Here is a 21466-nt window from a genome sequence, read left to right as displayed (position 1 = left end):
TGGCAGTATTAGTTAAAAGTTGATTTTTAAAGGAAAAGTAGTGAGAAACCAATTTCATGTAAGACAGACCTAAGCTATGGCTAATCTTTTACCACTGGATGAATAGTGATTAAAATTGCCCCAGCAAGGGAAAATAGAACTTTTTTTATTATTATTATTATTTTAAGTGAGTGCTTCCTGCACAACTACGAAGGAAAAAATGTTTACTCCCAAAATCTTGTGGACAAAAGCATGTAATAGATTTTTAATACCAAAAATAGGAGAAAACATTTTATGAAATTGATTTAAACATGGTATTTGAGATAAAGTAACAGCACCAGGAAACCAGACTATTACTTCTGGGTCATAATGATTCAGATCACTGATTTGTATTAGAGATCCAAATGCAAAAGCTCTAATAAACATCCTGCCACCAATCCTGATATGTCAGCAAATATTTTAGCAATTCATTTGACCCAAATTCCAATTCCTTTTGCAGTAGTAAAATTAATGATTAATTATTGTTTCCACAAAACAGGATAGAAGGTGGCATAACTTACCCATTTTCTCTTAATGCCATTAGGTTTTCTGCATGTCTAGGTAAGAATTAATTTCTCCAAGGTGTATTAAAAGTGTACTCTCCAACAGGAGAGTAATAAATGTTTGAGCTTTTATAATTGCCAGAGAGGAGCTATTCTGGCTCCGGGTTCATATTTTGGCAAACAAAAGAAAAGTCTCCTTTAATGTGCTGACATTTCTCCTTTGGATGCAATTTGAAAGTGGAAAGGAAATTCAATTAAAATAGAGCACCCTCATCACTAAGAGTGAGAGCAAACAAGATGAAGTGCTAATAATCCATACCCTTGAATTCAGCAGCTGTTGCAAAGCCTGCCATCTCCCTGCTGCTGGGGCTTATCCAGCTGTCTGGGGGCATCACTGCCCAACTCAGTCCCACATGAAAAAAAGCTCCAGCTCTTCTGGCTGTGGGAAAGCTTTGAGAAAATGAAAAATTTAAGCAAATGCACTGTTGTCTCCCAATATTTTTAGGCAATCTGGCAGAGTCATGCAGATACACTTAAGAGGTGATTTTTCTCTCAGATGCAGCCTTTGGACCCCACGGATGGGGTGGGGAAAAAATCCAGTCCATTTTCTCTGATGCTCCTGGACTGAGCACTTCTGCCATAGGATTTGCCAGTTATTGTTGACAGTTCCCTGCAAGCCTCCTGTGGCCCCTTGGCTCTGCGGATCGTGGGGCAGGCAGAATGAAGGTAGGAGCAAGCAAGGTAGCAAGGAGGAGCCCAGCTGGCAAGTGAAGGGAGGGAGAGGGCCATCAGGATTTAGCACAGGCTGGCCCCACTTGGGCTACCCTTGGAGCAGGGTGGCAGCTTCAACCTGCTGGAGCCATGGAAAGGAGCTACCCTGGTTGGCAACAGAATCTCAAATCCACAATCAAATGAATCATGTCTCTGAGTGATGGGTGTGTAAATCCTGCTTGGGCTACACCCTGTGCTGAGCATGCCCTTGGAGAAATGGGGGTGATAGGGATGCCTTGGGTGGGCAAAGGGCTAACTGCTAAATAAATGTGCTGCATAAGAGTAAAACCAAAAAGGTGCTTTCTTTGAAGCCAAGAGTATGCTCGCTAGGTTGTTATCTCTTTCAATTAGTACCCTAAAACCAAAAGAAGAATTAACTGATAATAACACCATTAAACACTCTTGAAAGTTTAGTTTCAAGTCATGCATTGTTTGGCTTGATGTGACCAACCATGTACACCCTGAGAGGCCACACAGGCATGAATAATATGACAAATGCCATTCTTTGTGTGAACAGCATTTGTTTTCATTTCAGTGCAATGAAACCTGAGATGCCAGAGTGGTTAATCCTGTTTAGTGCTAGTACCAAGTCAGAGATCTGTCAGCATTATGTTTTCAAATGATGACAGAGGCAGTTTGCTTGCAGCTCTCAGCTTGCAAGCTCACAAGTACCAGTGACTTCTGCTTTCCTTAAAGCACTATTCCTTGTGAAAAGAATACCTTGACTTAAATAGGGTGCTTAAATTGCTGTTTCATTTATTTAGCTTCTCAATAATTTATTTATTCATTTATTTATGTCTTAGTTTACTTAAGAATATTTATTTATTAAGAATAGGTGCTTCTGCCCCTCAATACCCACCTTCAGAGCATCATGGGCATTGGTAGCATGCAGGGGTCTCTTCCAAGCATGGCTTTTTTCAGCTTTCCACCAAGTGCAGAAGACCCCAGGGGGAGCCTTGCTGCTGGAGAGTGTGAAAGGAGGGAGAGAGGGCAGGTGGCCAGGGAAGGGAGGTCAGACAAGGGCCACAAGAACATGCAGCAGCCGCTAACACCTCTGTCTTTCCCTTTCTGCAAGGAAAGAGTGGTCATCTCCTGTCACCCATCCCTGTCCTAATAACAGATGTCCCCAAGTCAGCAGAAAACAGAGGTAATGGGATTTTATTTTCTCTGTGTGAAAACATTACTATTAAATACTCAGAACAAATACATAGTTTTTTAGTCTAAGAAATGATGTTATGGCAATTGAAGTATTTTTTTACAAAGATACAGAAATAATGTGCTTTTCCTTTCTCATAGAAATACCACCTTACCTTCAGCTTTCAGTCTTTGGGTGAAAAAAATGAAGCATTTCAATTATTTGTTAGATTTCAGTTTTAACAACATTTTTGCATTTATTACTTTTTAAAAAAAGTATATAAATGTATTTTGTTAAAAATATGAGGCTATGAGAAGAGGGTAGAAACAGTAAAGAAATGCCAGAAAGCCCTATACACCATTTCTGTTCTACCCCCAGATAGGAGATGGAAGGATCAGAGGGAGAGTTGTTGAAATAACAGGATGAGGTGAAGGACAAATCCTCAGGTTGAACAGTACATTCAGAGAGTTTTAAAATAAATTATGGAACTGCTAAAATAATACACACTCACTCCTAGGCAGACAAAGAGATACTTCTCAGGAACGTATTAGAAAGGAATACTTTCTCTGCCTCAACTGCAACAAAGGGTCAAAGATGCTCATGGTCCCTAAGGCAAATCCTGCTGCACTTAGAAAGCATCTGCATAAAAGGATCTTTATCAAGGAAGGTATCTATAAGCAGCACTGAAAATAACTCTGACAATATCCAAGCATTATTTAAATCAGAGTTGTATTTTCTGTTGTGTTTTGTTTTTTTCTCTCCATCTCAAAAAATGCAAACAAAATTATTTCAAAAACAGATGATGAAACAAATTTGAAAATCTCTTGAGTCTTTTATGCAAGGAAACATTATATGTGGGGCTGTTTAATGCAGAGATGAGTGAGGGCAATAAATAAATATTTTCAAAAAAATACAAATAATGTAAACTCACAGACAAACATAAGAATGTACACTGAACTTGAATATCAGAAAATGTGATGAGCTAAAATAGAAAAATCTGTGAAACTCCTTAACAAATATATCATTGCTGTTACCAACAGCTAACAGGACATCACAAAAGGATAGACCTGTAAAGGTTAAAGTAGTTCTGACTGTTTTATGTTGATAAAATATAGAGAATTTTAAATAGAGAGCATCCCTTCGGGTTTTTCTTTTGTAGCTGACAGATGCTGAGGAAAGAAAACTCTTTTTTTGCCTGTAACAATTGCTAGTACTTTTTATACAAGCATTTATGTTGTCATTTTCAGAGAAAAGTCATAGGACTTCAAAAATCTGACCATATAAAATACAAAATTCCTTTGTTCTTAAAGATGAAAAACTGTCATGACCAAAATACCAGCTGAGCAGAAGGCAGGGAAGGAGAATCATATTTCTAATGGAAACACCAGAGATGTAAAGAAAATGCATTGCATAAGAAATAGGGCATAAAATATGTGAATTATCAGAGCATAATGTTTTTTCTTTCTAGTAGTTCTTTCTTTTTTTTTGGGTTTTTTTTTTTTTTGGCAGGGATATAAGTTCTTACACACTTGGCATTAACAGCTTTTTCTTTATTCTTTCAATGTTTATATATTTATTTTTGTTCAGTTTCTTGTGAGGTTATTCCCAAAATAACTTCACAGAGTAAGCTCTAATGGAAAAAATTCTCATGCCTTCAAAGGAAAGAGGATATAAGCACAGAAAGAGTCAAAAACCCTTTCAAACTAAGCCCTCTATGCTTGTACCCAGTCGTTGGCACAGAGGTTGATGTTCCCATCACAAGTGCAGTGTTTCTACACGTGCAATAAGGATCCTTGAGTTGCTGACTTAAGTGCATTCTTCTCTCCTTGAAAGAAGACTTCTTTACAGCAGGATAATGCTGCTGCCTGGGACAGCAGTAGTACTGCATAGATATGTAGGTAACATATATATATACACAAAATATAACACATGTAGTATTTTATATATGTAAAGTACATATAAAATTGAAGGGAGCTGGGAGAGATTAAAATTAGGAATGGCTGGAAGGCACAATGGAAACTGTGGAGAAACGGAGAAAGTGTGGCATGAGTACATTGTGTAAACTGGTATGAAATAAGATACTAATTTTTGTAGTGCTAAATCTGTGCTCCACTGCTGATGATGTTACATGATGTGTGCAGCCCGTTGGAAGCTGCTGGCCACCATTGCCTGTTATGGCAAATCTGTATGAGCTGTACAAGTAGTCAAAGCACTCCTAAACTGTAATTACCTCCTGGTCAGCCTTCTCCTCTCCAGATGGAACTTCCAAGTACAATTTGGGCCCACTGATACTGCAATTCTTTGTGTATACAAGCGGAGTTTTGCCCATTACCTGTTTAAAGGACTCCAACCCCTTAGAAGGAATGTGAAGCATTAGCCCCTTGGCCACAAGCTGGCCAGAAATACATTGGCCTCATCAGTCTTGCCAGCAATCTGTGTGAAACAGTCTTAACAGGAGTCGAGCATGTCTGAACACAGTTTGGAGATTTTTGTGCTAGGAATTGTCTAATCCAGGGAAGAGGCAGGGTAATGGAGGGGTTCCTGCTAAGTGAAGTGGCAGGTGTGATCCTATACCTGTTATAGGTCTTTTCCTACCTCTGTGGAACACACAGAGTTAATTTTTCAACGTCTTCTTTCTCAGCTTAAGGATGTCAGTAGCTAAGGAAAGAAAAGTGATTTACCTTCAGATAGTTCAGCTGACCTTACACATTTATCACTTTACAGGATTTCATTTTTTCAATGGAGTCTATTGTTTCAACACCATTACCTCCACTTTTAGCAAAGACAATTACAGGGCATTTATTTATACATCAGAGACACATTGGTTAGATTTTTACATTCTTTTCCCCCAAAATAGGTCTGTCACGAAACAGTTGTTTGTCTTAAGCAAATATTTTTTCTCTCAAAGTTTTACTTAGAAATGCTCAAATGCCTTTTTATTTGCACAAGACAAAGACCTTTTTTACTACTTGTGACAAGTGAAGAACAGGTTGAGGTAATACACTGGCAGGACATGGATTACTTAGCTAATGTCATACCGTTGTATGGACAGACTTTATTTAAGGATTGTTTTTCAGAGGTTTTTGTATTCTCTTAGTTCAGCTAAAAGTTATCTTTTATCAGACTACTGTTGTAAACAAATAGCAAGTTACTAATGTCCTACTTACAAGTACTTAGCAGCAAGGAAAAAACTTAGTTATTTTGGATTTTTAGAAGATTATTATTTTAACATAATGATTACTTTTTATTATTTAAAAGACGTATGATTATTTTAAAATATTACTATTTTAAAAAACCTCTACTTCATCCTAATTCCTGCCACCAGCTATGTGATAATTAGTGAATGCATATGATCGCCTAAATAATTGGAAGATTAGAAAATCCCCACTTTATTATTTGTTATTAATTTAAAAAGTGGCCTGGTTCCATGTGCAGAATAGGGCCTTCTCTGCTCCTGACCTGTGTTCATCACTGCAGTTCATGGCAGCATTGCTATATTCATTCCATCTGCCTCTCTTGGCTATGGCCAGCTGGCTGTGGTGATGCTCTGCTCAGACACATCATGGCAGCAGAGAAGTTACAGGACTCTTACTCCATAACCTTTGGCTGAAAGCTGTTCCTTAAATACATTTGTAAAATCTGACACATGCTGGAAGTGTGCCAGGATATTAAGCCCTAGAAACTATGGGGACTATGAGCAGTCTTTCTTGTTGGCCTGAGCCATGAATACTTCGAGGTATTTTATGCTTCCAGCTCAAAAGTTCTCACCATGGAATTACAAATGGCTGTGATTTGTCTGGTTGACTTTTCTGATCCAATGTAGATACTTGAAGGAGGAATGTTGAAGGACAAGGTGAGAGGTCCAACAACCAAATAGTGCTTCTGAGATCATGGGATGAGAAAACAGAAATGCCATTGCACTGTCCCCATCCATTTATCATTACTCTATCCAGTCCTGGTCATAGGAAACTCCTTTCGAAAATAGGAGAAAATTTTTACTACTGAAGAGCCTGTAAATTCAGTTTATTTTAATAAACAAAGTTGGGAACCTTTATATTTTATGATTCTTGGTGCCAACTCACTAATAACACATCCTTTGCAAAATAGTGCCCTAGAATTCTTTTTTGAGTCAAGTTTAATAAACTGACATTCCAAGATGCCCAAGGAATTTGGAGAAATGCCTACTGCATAGAGATGACAAAAGAAGTGTCAATTTGTCTTATTTTAGTTACAATTAAACCCATGTACTGCCCTTTAATGAAATCTGTCCTTGTGGACATTTTCAGTGCTTCAGTAGCTTTAGGAAACAATGATCTAAAGAAAATACAGCAGTAGGATGTAAAACTGCCTTACTCCAAAAAGGCAAAGTAGTTACGCAGGAAACAGGAAGGTAAACACCAAATCCAAGGATTGGGCTACAAGCTCTTGTGAGATGGTAAATGCTCCAGCAGATGGGAAAAGCAACAGACTGAATAGAAACAAAAGGAACTGTTGGGTTTTTTTAAAAAAACTTTGGAAAGCCCCCAAGCTTTAGCTTAGCCCCTCCAAAGCCCTAGTTTTACTAAAAATATGAGGCAAACTAGGACTGCAAGTCGGTAAATCTGACTGTAAAATTAGCATCTGAAAATCAGATATGGAATTTGATCAAAAAATGTATTTCAACTAAGATATATTCTCAGGGAGAATAATGGGATCCAGACCAAATTAATTCTCTCTCTCTTGTGAGTTAGGACTGTGTTAACATTGCCTAAAACAACACTGAATCTGAATTACATTGCTCTGAACAACTTCCACATAATATTAGTTCTGGCACACATGATGTTACAGGTCCAGATGACACCATCGTTAGTCTACCTTCAGTCTAAGCCCATAAAGAAAAAGATACCTTTGTATGTGGTTTTCCTTTTTTTTTCCTTTATCTGTAGCTGCATTTGAAGTTTATGTGCCACAGTAGATTTCTGTACATATTGATACTTTTATCTATTTACCAAGATAGTTCATGTCTTTCTTGGAACTTTGTTGGCTATTTTCACTAGTAAGAAAGCTAATTATGTCAGTCATTGATTACAGGAGTATTTGTATTTTCTGACTAACAGAGGCTCTTTGCACATCCTTGTTACCCTGAACATATGATCATATGCAGCATAATCAAATAAATCTTCAAACCCCAGAAAAAGATATATCTGTTCAGAGCTGTTAATATCCTTTGCAATCCAGAATTCTTAACTATGCCTTTCAATCCAGTACTGTGCAGATTAAATGGGACATTTTTACTACAGGCTGGCTGACCCTTATGTATCCAGTGCCTCCTGAACACTTATGTGCTCAGCTCTTCTATCTCTTCACATAGTAATATATTACAGAATAAAAATGCTTATTATTTTAGTATATACTGGATTTGGCTACTTCAGTTCTCACAGGAGTCAGAAATTAGAAAATGCTTAAAAAATTAATTTAAAAATATTAATTTTGGACAAGCTTTCTTTAAAGACTTCTAGACTATTTTTTTACATCACTGCAAAATTCCTCCAGAGTACAAGAAGCTAATGTGAAATGAATGTTCCATTAAAGGCACGATCACAATTATTAAAAATAAGGCATGAAAGAGAGCATTAGAAACATCAATTGGTGTATAATTGAAGTAAAATAGAAAGATATCTTTCTGTTACAATGTGGGTAAAAATGTCAGATGGAAAATGAAAATTTCTCCATATTGGTTGTGCTAAACAGAAAAGAAAGCCCTAGAACTGTAGTAACACTCACATTGTTAAATAATACTAGGGACTTAAGGGCTTAGTAAACGTACATTGTTATCTAGAAACACTTCAACCTCATGAAAAATTAGCAGGAGCAAAGAATGTAATTAAAACAATCATGATATAGCTATGAAAGTAATTTTTAAAATTTTTTTAGGTAAAGAAAAATAGTTCAGTGAACTAAACAAACCATATTTCAGAGGCAAGATCTGTATGAATGAGCCACTATGGCAGAAATGTTGAAAGCCACTGCATTTAGGCACAGGTAAAAAAGTCCAAAATACAAGACAACATGTAGTGAAGAATCCTGTTAAACAAATTCTCAAGAAGGAGGTTTTAGATCTGACTTAAGTTAAGTCTTTCCCTGATATATATGCTGAGGGAGAGTGAAGTTGGACCTTCCATGAAATGAGCACACGATATAAGGAATTTGAATCAGGCTGATAGTGTTTCCAAGATTACTAAGAATTTTCAGTGTGCTATATGCAGTGAATCAGCAAAACAGTGCAAACCCAGAAAACCCAGGAAAATGCATATGTTACTGGTAGGAGGTAACAAAAAAAAAAATAATCTGTGGAAACTGTATAGCTAAAAGCCATATCTAACTTATGGTTTTCCATTAGAAGGGCATCATCAAATGAGTATGCGATTTTTTAGCTGGTATTTTACATGACTCTGTACAAAGAAAAGCAAAACAAAGAGAGGGTAACTTTATAAAAAATCCCAATCGAACATCTCTGTCTTCCTGCAGTCAAGGACATGATGGCTCAAAAGCATTCATCTACCAGCATCGCTTTGGCATTTCTCCCAGAACTTTCAGGGTCTACTTGGCAGAAAATATGTAGCTGAATAATTTTAGTGTAGTGAACATCTTTCATCCTATGCATCACAGTCATCTTCATGGAAGCTCTGCTTAAGTTGCAGGGGTGTAACCAGGAGCAACCTCTGTATTTCAGCTTCCTCAGTGATAGGAAGGAATCACTGACAGCCTCTGGGCTATTGTTTCATACAGCTGCCTAAGCTAAATGTTAGAGAGCCTCAATCATGCATGTGTGGGAGCAAAGTAGAAGGGATACACATATGTCGGACCAGAGGCGGCAATCCTCATCAACTGACATTGTTAATAAATTCTAGAAAGGGTTATGGTCAATACAAATATTACCAAGAATGTAGTGACCTCCTGCTCTTGAACTAACTGATACTACTATCAGTATCATATCAGTAATATCAGTATGGCAAAGCCCATCATACCCTAATGAATTTACTGACCTTAGAGCAGCCCACAACCAGTACTCAGGACCAGCATAATCTTGGTTCTGTAGCAAAGACAAAACTGAGCTTGAAACAGAACTCACCAGTAGCTCTTTTCTTTCCCTCACAGAGAATTTCTTCCTTTACTTCTCTTTGCCTAAAAGGATATCCCCACCTTGTTTGTGCTGAAGGGGAACCCTCACTGCAGCTCAGGTGATGTGCATTTTCCACCATGAGATCCTCATCAGGAACAAAACTGAGCATTGCATCAGACCTTCCTCCTGCACACCTCAGTCAAGATTTAGAAAATTATGTCTCAGCAGCTTCTACCTCTCTGAATGTTAATTTCCTCATCTTTTCATATAGCCTGCTTAGAGGATAAGTGATTTAATCTGTTCAATATAGAAAGTCTTCTTTTTCAAAATTAAACATAGCTGTGTTGCAGGAAGTCCCTGTGTGATTCCTGGGGCATGTGTCATACAATCATATTGTGGCCAGTACCTGCAGTATACCCAGACCCACTCCACAACAAGCCTACAAGAAAGTCAAGTGGCTGCTTTCTTAGAAGATGTCCATGTGATAACTGTTTTAAACTGAGCTTATTATCATTGTTCCCTCTCTCATGATTAAATACTACAATTTAAAACAATAAGGTAACGGTCACAAAAAGAAAATACCAAATTTTGGAAGAGAGAAAACACAAAAAAAAAGACTAAATGGGGCAAAAAAGGACCTAAAGGAAATGTTGTCAGAAAGTCAAAGGCTTCCATGCTTAAACAACTTCAAAGCTGAAAAAAAAATCCTTTGCAGACTTTATCAGTAGGTAAATGAAATATCAGTCCTCCTATTTTGCATAGATGTTTGAAAGGTCTAATCAACACAATTTTTTAATTATTTAATATACACAGATTATATAAAGGACTGATGGATCATTGCATGTATTGGTTGTAATCCACAAGCCACAGGGCAGTTATGGTTTACTGATTGACAAGATTTATTTCCACATTTCACTATTCAGACTGTTACAGAGGGTTTACATGTTTTTCTTGCTTTCCACACCTTTCCACCCCCTCACTGCTAATTTAGGAGCTGTTAGTCTCAGTTCATAGTAATTGTGAGAAAATAAAATTCCATCTGTTTCTGTCAGGAAAAGGAAAGATAGGGAAGGGAATGAGAGAATCAACAGAAAATTCCACTTGCTAGACATGCTTTGCTGCTAGCTATTACTTTTCTAAGGGATGCCTTACACAAAGTACCTAGAACTGAGCATATAAACTGTATTTTAATTTTATGTATGTCCTTAAGTTAAGCACTTCCAAGAATATTATGCAAAGCACTATTCTTTGACTGTTCAGCTAAATACATAAATATGATGCCCATCAGCAAATAGTCCCATACAGAATTATTTAACTAATAAGCAGCCTAGAGCTCATTTTTTCCCTCGCTGGGTTTTCTGTTCCAGAAATAATTCTGATAGGAATGTGTAGGAGCTCATGCCAGAGTTGTAGAGCATAATAGCAAAATCCAGGCTTCTGTCTTTGCAATCTGTCTTTCCAATAGCTTTGGAATGGTTTAAAGGTGAACAAATAATGAGGAAGAGAGAGAGAGATGAGGAGGGAGACACATATGCTCAGACAGAAGCAGAGATAGATTTAGGATGAAAAGCCATTAAGAGTTAAATGATCTGCAAAGAGTAAAGCCTTGAAATTAAATTTCACTCGATATCAAATAGGAGATTTAAGAGTGGTATGCTAGAAAAGGCTCCTTTCATGAAAATGCAAATAGCAGCAAGCTGTTTTAATTATAGGCTGTAAGTGTTGCATGATAGAAGACCAGAAAAAAAATGCAGAAGGGAGCAGAACCATAAACCCTTCCCACTGGTATTTCAAGATCTTTTTTAAACAACAGTAATCTCAATCAAACAGTATTTTGCAGCTACATTATGTTTTGGGTTTTTTTTTTCCCCTGGGTTATTGATAGTTTGGCACGTGCATACAGTGGTGGGATTTCTTCTGCTTGGCAGTATCCCTTCAAGGAGGATCTTGCAACTTAAAGGACAAGATGTTTGCTTCAGAGGGATGGAAGTGCAGGCATGAATCCCATTTTCCTCCTCATCCAGCGACCTACATACCCTGCTGCCAATGGCAATAAGATTAGATCCCATAATCCAGTTCCCTGGAAGAAAGAGATGGAAGTATCTGGATGAGGCAGCTACAGACCACAAAGCTTTGACAGCAAATGGGGCAGATCTTCCCTACAAGCAGCTGTACATAATGCAATCCATTAGTGTTCTGCAGTTCAGTAGTTCATTTCCAGTATAAAACAGTGCTTGCTGGCAAGAGGAGGGCATAAAGAAAGCACATATTCAAATGTGCTCTACCTAAAGGTAATGAAAATACAAGCAGTTCACCTTAGCAGCAGAAGCGACAATTCTCTTGTCCTTTCCACCCACTGTGGCACAGAGCACACAGCTCTGTCTGAACAATATTTATGCTTGCCAGCCCCTTAAATTTTAATCTCTCCCTTCCTTCAGTGAGAAAAAAAAAATCCCTTTACATCCATTCTCAAGTGGAGAATGAACTAAAACTAAACCGCAGTCTTTCAGGAATTACGTATTTGCATACGAAACAGGTCACAGAATACATTAGTTAAGTATGTGTTTAAAGTCTGGGAACATAGTGGCAATGGGTGCTTCATAAGAAACAGATAATAATAGTTCTGAATTTGACAAAGGGAAAAATATTAAACCTCTCAGTATTCAATAATATATTAAATCCCTGGTGTTTGTATTATGTTTTAGAGAGGCAAATACTGCTTTCCCAAGACTTTTTTTGCTTTTCTTCAGTAGATGTCACTGCAGTACAGGATAACTAGTTCCAACACAGTTTTGGAGAAAAGAATATTAGTTTCACCAGGGAGTGGTCCACAATGGAGAACTGCAGCCTTATGTTTTCAGATTTTCAACAGGGAGTATCAAGCTGCACATCCAGATTTTTTTCCTGGTTGGGGACCAAACACAAGAAACTATTCACTGTCGTGGTTGGATGCTGTTAAAATAATATCAGGGAAGCTAATCTGGGACAACTGTCATTCTCAACCAAAATCAGCTACTGTGTGATTCATTCATTTTGCCTCTGAGGATTCAAATAACCACCATTTTTTCTGATGTAGCTTCCAACCAAGTTGTTAATCCCACATATTCATTATTCTGATCAAGACTTGAACTTTTTTCTCTGCATTCTTTGCTATAACTTGAAAGCAAAATCTCCACCATACTAATTTATTTATTTATCTTGATTTTTTTTTTTTTAATTTAATGTATTTCACTTTAAAGATGCTTACATAGTAAAACAAAATGTTGGTTTTAACTAGGGTCAAGGGGTTTTACTCAAAACAAGAAATCTTCAGACATTAGCCAACAATGAAAATATATTAAAGTTTTACTTTACTAAAGGTTTACTAAGTTGAGAAAATCCATTTGAAAATATTCCTGGAAAATCCTGTATGCCAAACACAGAAGGATTGAAGTTAAAAATGGAAATTAATATTATGTATGTGACAAGTGACATCAGAAACTGAGGAGGGTTTTACAAGATTAAAAACATACTTTCAGCAAGCTCACGTACAGTTAAAGAAATGTGGTTGCTAACAGAGTCATCAGAATTTAGTCAGAGCGTACAAACCCCTCCTCTCTTAGTCATTCCTAGAAAACAAATCAGAATCACAGTCTGCTGCAGCTCCCCAGGCCTAACAAAAAAATCCCTTCTCAAAAACAGGAAGGAGAAAGCTTCTCATGGAAACGGGCTTTTTTGTGGACATTATGACTGAAATACTAATGCTGGTGAGGAGCACCATGGTCAGCACACAAGATAGGAGACCAGCAGACCTTTCCCCAGGACAGGCGAGAGCAGAACCCCCTCACCCGAAGAGCCCCAGCTGCTGAGCTATTACAAGGACTAAGCGGTGTATTCGAGCAAGATGGATCCCGTCCCAAAGCTTTGCATGTAAAAACACACACTTTGAATTTCACAGGAGCCAAAGCTGCCTGCCAGGAACACTAGGAGGAACACACTCAGCCAGTGGGTGCTCTGTGCTCACACAGGGAAGCTCCCTTTTGATCTCTGGGTTTAGTCTTATGGACTGTTCTCTGCAGAAACCCAAACTCCAGGTGACAGAAGCACAGTAAGGCCCACCTCCAGGGGAAAAAATAAAAGAACAAAAAGTATCCACTTCCAAACAAAGCGGAAGCAGCTGCAGAAACAGGAAAGTCCCTAAGACAGAAACCAACACTATTATCAAGCAGCAGAGCCCTCCAGTGCAGACTGCTGAAATAAACCTGATCTCAGCCATTTAGGTTGCATTCACACTGAAGTCTGTATTAGGCATTGTTACATGTATCATCCAAACACACCTGCCAAATGTGGTGGAACAGAAAGATCTAAACTTGTTTAGGAATGGCATTATTAACATCTCTTCCTTCTCTCAGCTAAATGAATCACCTGGTACTTTATTAAATAAAGTTTCTATCAGCCTTTCCACCACCACCTAATAAACACACTGAAGATGACAGAGTAGGAATCCATGGTTCATTTCCTGCTGCTCTCTCCAGAGAAAAGCCCACACATCTGAGTAACTATTTGCAGATGATGTCTGGAAAGAAAAAAGAAAAATATTTTGAGGGACTCTACTTTAAAGCCACTTTTACTAAGATTGCGAAAGAGAATTTAGGATCATTATTTTCACCGTCCAAGTTTGAAAATTTTCTCTTAATGCTAGAGCTTCCTTTCTTACTGCTTCTACCTGTCTTGTTTCACAGCTTCAAATTTCACACCTACACCCTTCTTTCCTCCCACTCTCTTTGTCTCTGTAAAAAACCCCTGTCATCCATGACTTTTTCATATGTCGTTCCTTTCACCCTCACCAAGTCCTGGGTCCTTTTTTTATCCTCCCTCTCTTTCAGAAGTTTCTCTTTTCCATTCATTTCTATCCTCCCTGACACATCTCATGGCAGTCACACTGGACTTTTGCTCTTTCCCTGTCCATACTCCTCCCAGGCTACACCTTTTTCTCGACTGTTAGCAACATTAAATATGACCCTTCTCACTTTCCCCTATCATTTTCTTTCTGTTTGCTCTCCATCTTCAGCCTTGTTCTTTTGATTTCAGCTCAAGGCATTATTTTATTTTCACTGTCTTTCATGTAAGTCTTTATCAATTCACATGAGCCCTTAGCTGAAGAGTCCCATTTCTCCCTTCTGTGTTCATTCCTCTTTCAGTTCAGCCTATACCAAGGCTTACAGCCTTGAACTAATTTTCATCAGCCATATTTTTGAATCTCTGACACCGTGTTCCTCTCTTTTAAACAATGATCATATACCTTGCACCCACATACTTGAGGTCATCTTCTCCCTCAAACCTTGTCAGTCAATCTTTTCACAATTTTCAGATGATCAACACTTCTTGTTATTTGTCTCCCTTCTCTTTTCCCCACATTTCTTGTCTCCTTTCTCTTTTATCCCAAGTATTTGTGTTAATTTTTTACCTCCTTCTCTTCACCCCTTTTCCCCACTGCAAGCTTTTTTTATCCTTCTGTATTTCTTCCTGTTTCCTAGTTAAGTAATTCTCTATTCTCCAGTTGGGGAACATCTGTCATCTTAAGTAGGATTTTTAGTTACCCTGAATCATCCTCCCTTTTACTCTTCTCCTGCATCTCCTTCACTCTCCACATTGGTATCTCACCAATGTCTTCTACATGAAGACATCTGCTTTCCATCATTTCCCTTTCTGTAACTCCTTTCCTTCTTCCATGTCTCATCTTAAGAATTTCTCTTTTCCAACTCCTCCGTTTGCCTCAGTTCTTCCATCCTGAGCAAACTGTTGTTCACTCCTCCTTCAGTTCTCACGCTCCCACCAAAAACATTCTTTTTCTGATCCCCTTTTCTCACCAGCTACAAACTGCTCTGCTTCTCATTCCCATCTCCAAGCTCATTAGATTTACCTCTTCTCCAGTTTCATTCCAGAACCTCTGCAAACTAGGTTTCTCCCCTTAGACAAAACATAATCTGCTTTTACCTTTGACTGTTACTGGTTTTGAACTGAAGTTGAAAAATAATAATCCATCACTGAAACCTTGTCCTTCTTCAGTTTGTAAGATTTTACTTTGTTGTTGTTTTTCTCTCTGTGCATCTATCCATTGCCACTTCATGTTATTTGGCATTTTTTTTAAGACCCACCTCCAGCATTTATGACAATATGACCCTATGATGATTTAGTTATTATTTTGAATATTCATCTCTTCACTCAGATCTGACTGTTTTTATTCAAAGGAAAGCGTCAGAAAATTTGGCTAAGATTTGTTCTCCAGGGACATGACCCCAAGAATGATATGTTTAAAACAGCACTTTTAGTTGCATCTCCTTTGCAGTCACCATGACAAATCATATCTAGCCTGCCATTTATCTGCACTTTCCACCTCCATCTTTTTTTTCATAGCCAAATTATGCTGAAATCCTAACAAGACTTTTTTTTCTAACATTTCTAGTAGAAGGCTTTTTGCATTTATATGCATACTTAAAACTCATCCAAATTTTCATTATACCACACATTTATTGCTGCAACATCTGTTTTCTTACCCTTGCCATGAACTACCTTAATAATTCATCATCACTATGGGAGATGGCAAGTTCTAAATCTTCTTGTCCTAAAACCCTCTCTTTGTTCCCTCCTCTTTACAGCACCAGGACACACTGTCTTCATTTTGAAGTCCATTTGCATTTTGTCCCCACTATATCATCTCTCAAACTCTCACATCCACCCTACCCAGGATGGTAGATATTATCTGCTTGTTAAAAATTCAGGAATGCACATCCATGTTATCTCCTGTGTGCTCTTATGTGTCCTTGCTGGGTTCCTCATAAACACCAGGAAAGCCAGTTCAGTATTTTCCTCAAAAACCTATGTTTGAGGTTCACCTCTGCCATGATGCTACAAATTTGGATACATCTAGCCAAATGTCTATCATATGTATGAAACAGAATGATCCTCTTATTTGGTGTTTGTATGAAAACCTGATCCATTTAAATAGGAATTCTCTCCAATAATAAGACTCTTTTTATGAAAAATTGTGATGATAATACATGTTACAATAAATAATAATTGTAACATTTCAACTGCCTTGATACTGTTGCCCAACCCCTCTTTCTCTGCTATATTTAAATTCAGATTTTAGAACATAAACTTTTGTATGTCAGGCTACAAAAACACACACATCTCTCCCCTTACTAAAAATACATTGAAAGAAAGTTATATTTTTGATGTAATTGGAGATTACATTTAGTGGTACATCAACCTAGGTGCAGTATTTCATATATTACATAAAGTTTTTGGATTGTGTATACAGACACTAAATGTAGAAGCAGAGATTCTCCATGAGGCTTGGTTTAATAAGACAATTAACAAATTTTATGTTTTATAGAATTTTATGTTTTCTTTTATATGGAAACATTGTCTCTTAAAAATTCAGTCAAAAGAGCCCCCAAATGTGGGAGACTGCTGGTATGGTTACATTGTTTAAATGCAACTAAGAGAGAAAGGAGCGAGCAGGAGAAATCAAACAGCGAAGGAAAGTATAGTATAGTTATTTAAATATAATAAAAGGGACATGCTTTGGGAAACTGTTTATGTAAAGCTACAAATGTTATCAAAATCAGACTGATTTTAAGAAAATAATCACTACAAAAATATGAGAGCTGTCCTACCTAATCTGTCATCATTGCTAGGGACACCATAGGGACACTCATTCTGACATCATTACTAGCGATACCAGAGTTCCATGGGGAAAAATAGGTGGAAAACGAAGCGATGTGTAAGTCTGTGATGATATATGTCAGTAGCATTGTTCTGTGATGAAGGTGAGAACTGTAGCATTGAAGGGTCTAAACAACCAGGAATTGCCCTCAAGAGCTTTACACACAGACTGCAGCAGAAAGCCACCCTGCAATCATGCAATCCCCGTCTTGTTCCAACCAAATGCTGACATAGAACTATGAATTATGCTCAAGGATGAAATATGTCACGGTCAAAGCTGCCTGTGTGCACACTGAATGTGCCTATTACACACAGTAAGAGATATTAGGATGAATGAAATCCATTAACCACAACTGGTCATTATTATTGAAATAAAGATGTACAGTTCTTGAGATGTCAGATTGCCTAAATTACTACAGTCTGGTAAAATATTTTTTAACTTTATTCTGTCTACTATTTTCTTGTCATAGAGAAATAATAAAAACACACTGATTTTAGATTTACAAAAGAACAGCCAGTGTTTTTAACTTTGCTAAAAATCAATTTACTTTGTTGGAAAATACAATGTAAATGATTGCTTGCATACATAGGTCATTTTATTCAGGTATTAGCACTGTCATAAGTACAATAAGTTACAGTAAAAAGTGGACTGAGTTCAGAATATCTGAAATTAAATGCCAACAACTCAGTTATTCATCTTCGCTTCTGCAAGTCAAAACAGTCACAATCTGATCTGAAGGTTATAATTAGGCTGAGTCCTGCCTCTGTAAAAGCAGAATGTGTATCTCGCGATCTACCCACGTATGTTTAGGAAGCCAGCAGAAAGGGCAGTTTTAATGCATAGGGGAGAATACATCAAGTGGGTAAGCAGCACAGAAAAACTATTTTTAAACTAAGAGGCAGAGAGAGTAGGTAAGCTCTAGATAACTGGTACTTTTCATAGCCTAAACAAGTATTGTTAAAGAAGACAGTAAGACTATTTCTTAAAGACCAAGTACTATTTCTTCTGTTACTTTCCTGCTTGGAAGGACTTCATCTGGCTTAGAAGTGCTGGGCAGAGCTGCTTCTATTTCTGTCACAGGGATGTGCAGAAAACCATCATCCCTTCTGGCACACACACCCCACCCATACCAGGAAAATCTTGTGGAGTGATCCACTTGCCATTTTGGTTGCATCACCCACCAAATAAAGAAAGAATTGGTTTGTAGTCCTTGCATAGAAATGATTGCGCAGGAAGGAATAAAGCCATGGATTTTTGATCGTGGGCCTAATCTTCAAAATGAAATGATCAGGAGCAATACTTGCAAATTACAAATTTTAAAATACACGTTTTAGGAAAAGTTTTGTAAAAGGATGTCAGTGCAGACTCTGCCACTTGAGAATTGTGACTATTGCATATATTAAAAGTGCAACACTGTATAGGAAATTCACCATAAAATTATTTTGAAGGTATTGATTGCTCAACTGAGAGCTTGGTTCCCAGGAAAGCAACAACCAGTTTGTAGAGAACAATAAAAAAACCAGCATCACTCCCTGTTGTTACACTGTTTTCTCTTAAGACTTTAGGAAAGAAACAATATCTACTGACTATTTAATGTTTTTTCTTCCTTCTGTATATAATAAAATGTCATTGCAAGAAAGAAAAATCCAATATTCTGCTACTATCCATGTGCCAATTTCTGCACTTTCCAGCTAAGAAAAACTCCCATTGATTTTTGCCCTTTTAAAGGCTCTTCTAATGCCATGATAATATCTTGGCCCATTTACATACATTCATACCTCACTAAACTAATGCTCATTACTCAATGTCCTCTTGTCTCTCACTTCCACTTATTCCTACATCAAACTTATTCCTACTTGGCTCTTAGTGTCGCTGAGCATACGGGATGCAGTGGGTAAGCAGGTCTCTCCTTCCAGGCTGTATGACATTGGCTGGCCACCAAACCAGGAGCTGCCTTTGCACCCGGCTGCTGTGGTGACTCACAGGTGCTCCAGAGAAGTAGAACACATGTAGGACTTGGCCCTTCTCGCCATTTCCAGCAGAACAGATCAGACTGCTCTGGTATGCACTGGAGGGCCAGCCTGACATTGAGCCAGCAAAGGGAAGTCAAGACAATCTGACTGCTGCCTTAAGGTGTTTGTCTCTGGCCTTGATCACTCCACAATCCCTTTAGGAGTTCTTGGAGAAAACACTTAGGTGTCTCTTGGCAAACTTGAGTGTTTCTCCTTTTTTTAACAGGAATGAAACCTGCTGCTTATTTATATTCAGTCATATATGCTCGCTTCACCTCGTAAAACATATTTTTTCCTGTATTTTGTTTTAGTGACTTTGTGGAATGTAGTCTAGCTTGCAAAAAAAAAATAAATAAAAATCTCTGTAATAGATGTGTCAGTAAAAAAGGGTTTGGCCTCCACATCACATTTGATTTGAAGGGTTCGCATTAGAAAATTCCATCTTTAAAACTGAGTTAATTAGCCTTAGACTTTTGGAGACAGTAAACAAAGATCTGTTGTATTCTAACATGTCTGTTATAACCACAAGATCAGGGCAAAAAATACAATGAAGAATATGGAAGTAACCTAGAAGACAAATGAGCTATGATGTTTGATTTCAGACATGTAAAATTATGGACTGCTGTCTGTAGTCAAGCTCCTCAAGATAAAAGTTTATAAGAAAGTATTTTATCTTATCTATCAAATAACATATTTCTCTCACACACACCTTCTCAAAGTAGACAGATCTCAGTAAAAGGAGTAACTACATCATGTTAGTGCATGAAACTGGTTGCCTTGTGAGAAGCACTGTAAGAAAAAGAAATTTCATGTATGTTGTAAGAAAAAATCTCAGATCTGATTTTGCTACCGCAGTGGTTCTCTATATGCCTTCTTACAAAAACTGTGTGCTACATTTCTTACAATCTGGCCTCATATTAAAATGACAAGATGCATTGATAGAAAAAAGATGTTTTCATTGTTAACATATGTTATTAGAAGTTAATTCAGTTATTTTTAATTATTAAACCACTACACAGTCATTTATCTTCATTTTAAACTTGCAGCACCACTGCCATCTATCCTGGAATCTGTTGCAGGGGTAGGGAGATTAATAAGGACCACAAAAGCCATAGACAATATCTGAAACAGCAGCAGTGATAGCACATTTTTTACTTCAGTTCAAGTTATCCTTATAGCTGTGGATGATGTGATGTACTCCTGACACAAGAATATGGGGTGATCCATACATGAACTGGGAGTTCTGGCAGACTTTGAACCATCAAAGTTTTTAAGTATCGGTTGACTGCCAGCTGTGAACCAAGAATCAGGTCTTTCAGATGTTACACTAGAAACCTCCTGGGACCTTCCTTCTGAACTACAAAGCTGCAAATCTTCAACTACACTAGCTAGCACCAAGGTCTGACAGACCTGTAGAGTGCAACCGTTGGTGCTGAGGGCCTGATCTTCAAGCTGTACTCACCTCAAGGATTCCTGGTGTTTGACTAGTTCAGTTTGAGTCCCACCCAGTGCTCATTTGTGGCTGGAATGCATTCGTTTAGCTTTATACAAAAGGGATCTATTTCGTGCACTCCAACAGCACTCCACACTCTGAATTACAGCACTGTTAACAGAGATGATGACAGCATTTACTTCAAAAGTGCATCCCTGATCCAAACTAAAACACTTCAGTGCCCCAAGGCTCATGAAGCAGTCTGTGTGGAACAACAAATGAAAATGAGATGCCTGATTTTTATGCGCTGCAATGCCTTAAATTCTGCTATCTGTCTGTGCAGATTTTTGTAGGGTACATATCCTTAAAGAAGAAATATACTTCTGGTAGCAATACTCAACCATTGCTGAATTCTGCAGCATGTTATGTCCATTTGGATTCATAACATTTGTCTAATTTAAATAGCCATTGAAGCATACCAAGAAAATGGGAGTCGAGTTTGAGCTCCCATAACTTGCAGAGCTACATTTTGCCGTGATGCATCTGATATTCGATGCCTGCTGGAAAGTGGATTCGGTTTAAAATTGTGATTTTGTGCGAGCAAAGCTAAAAGGTGAAAGCCTTATAGGCGCCAGCAACATATTCTGAAAGCCCAGATTAGACTTTTGTAAAAAAAGGATGGAGAAATGCTTAAGGGCTGGAGGCATTTTCACCGTGTCAAGAGCTAATGAAGAAAAAAAAAAAAAAAGAAAAAAAAAGATATACTGATTTTTAACATCCCC

General features: G+C 37.8%; 1 protein-coding gene across 1 annotated transcript in view; it reads left to right on the top strand.

The window, feature by feature from the left end:
* Nucleotides 1-21466, top strand: part of CDKL5 (cyclin dependent kinase like 5) — a 157814-nt gene that overhangs the window by 5560 nt on the left and 130788 nt on the right. Inside the window, exons 2-3 of the mRNA XM_086879979.1 lie at nt 1078-1247; nt 2368-2439. The gene's annotated coding sequence lies outside the window, so the exon portion shown is untranslated. The remainder of the gene's footprint in view (nt 1-1077; nt 1248-2367; nt 2440-21466) is intronic.

This window comes from Cyanistes caeruleus, chromosome 3, assembly GCF_971803275.1.
Source record: "Cyanistes caeruleus chromosome 3, bCyaCae1.hap1.1, whole genome shotgun sequence".
Taxonomy (NCBI): domain Eukaryota; kingdom Metazoa; phylum Chordata; class Aves; order Passeriformes; family Paridae; genus Cyanistes; species Cyanistes caeruleus.
The sequence above is the reverse complement of the archived record's forward strand: the minus strand, read 5'-3'. Positions and strand labels throughout refer to the sequence as shown.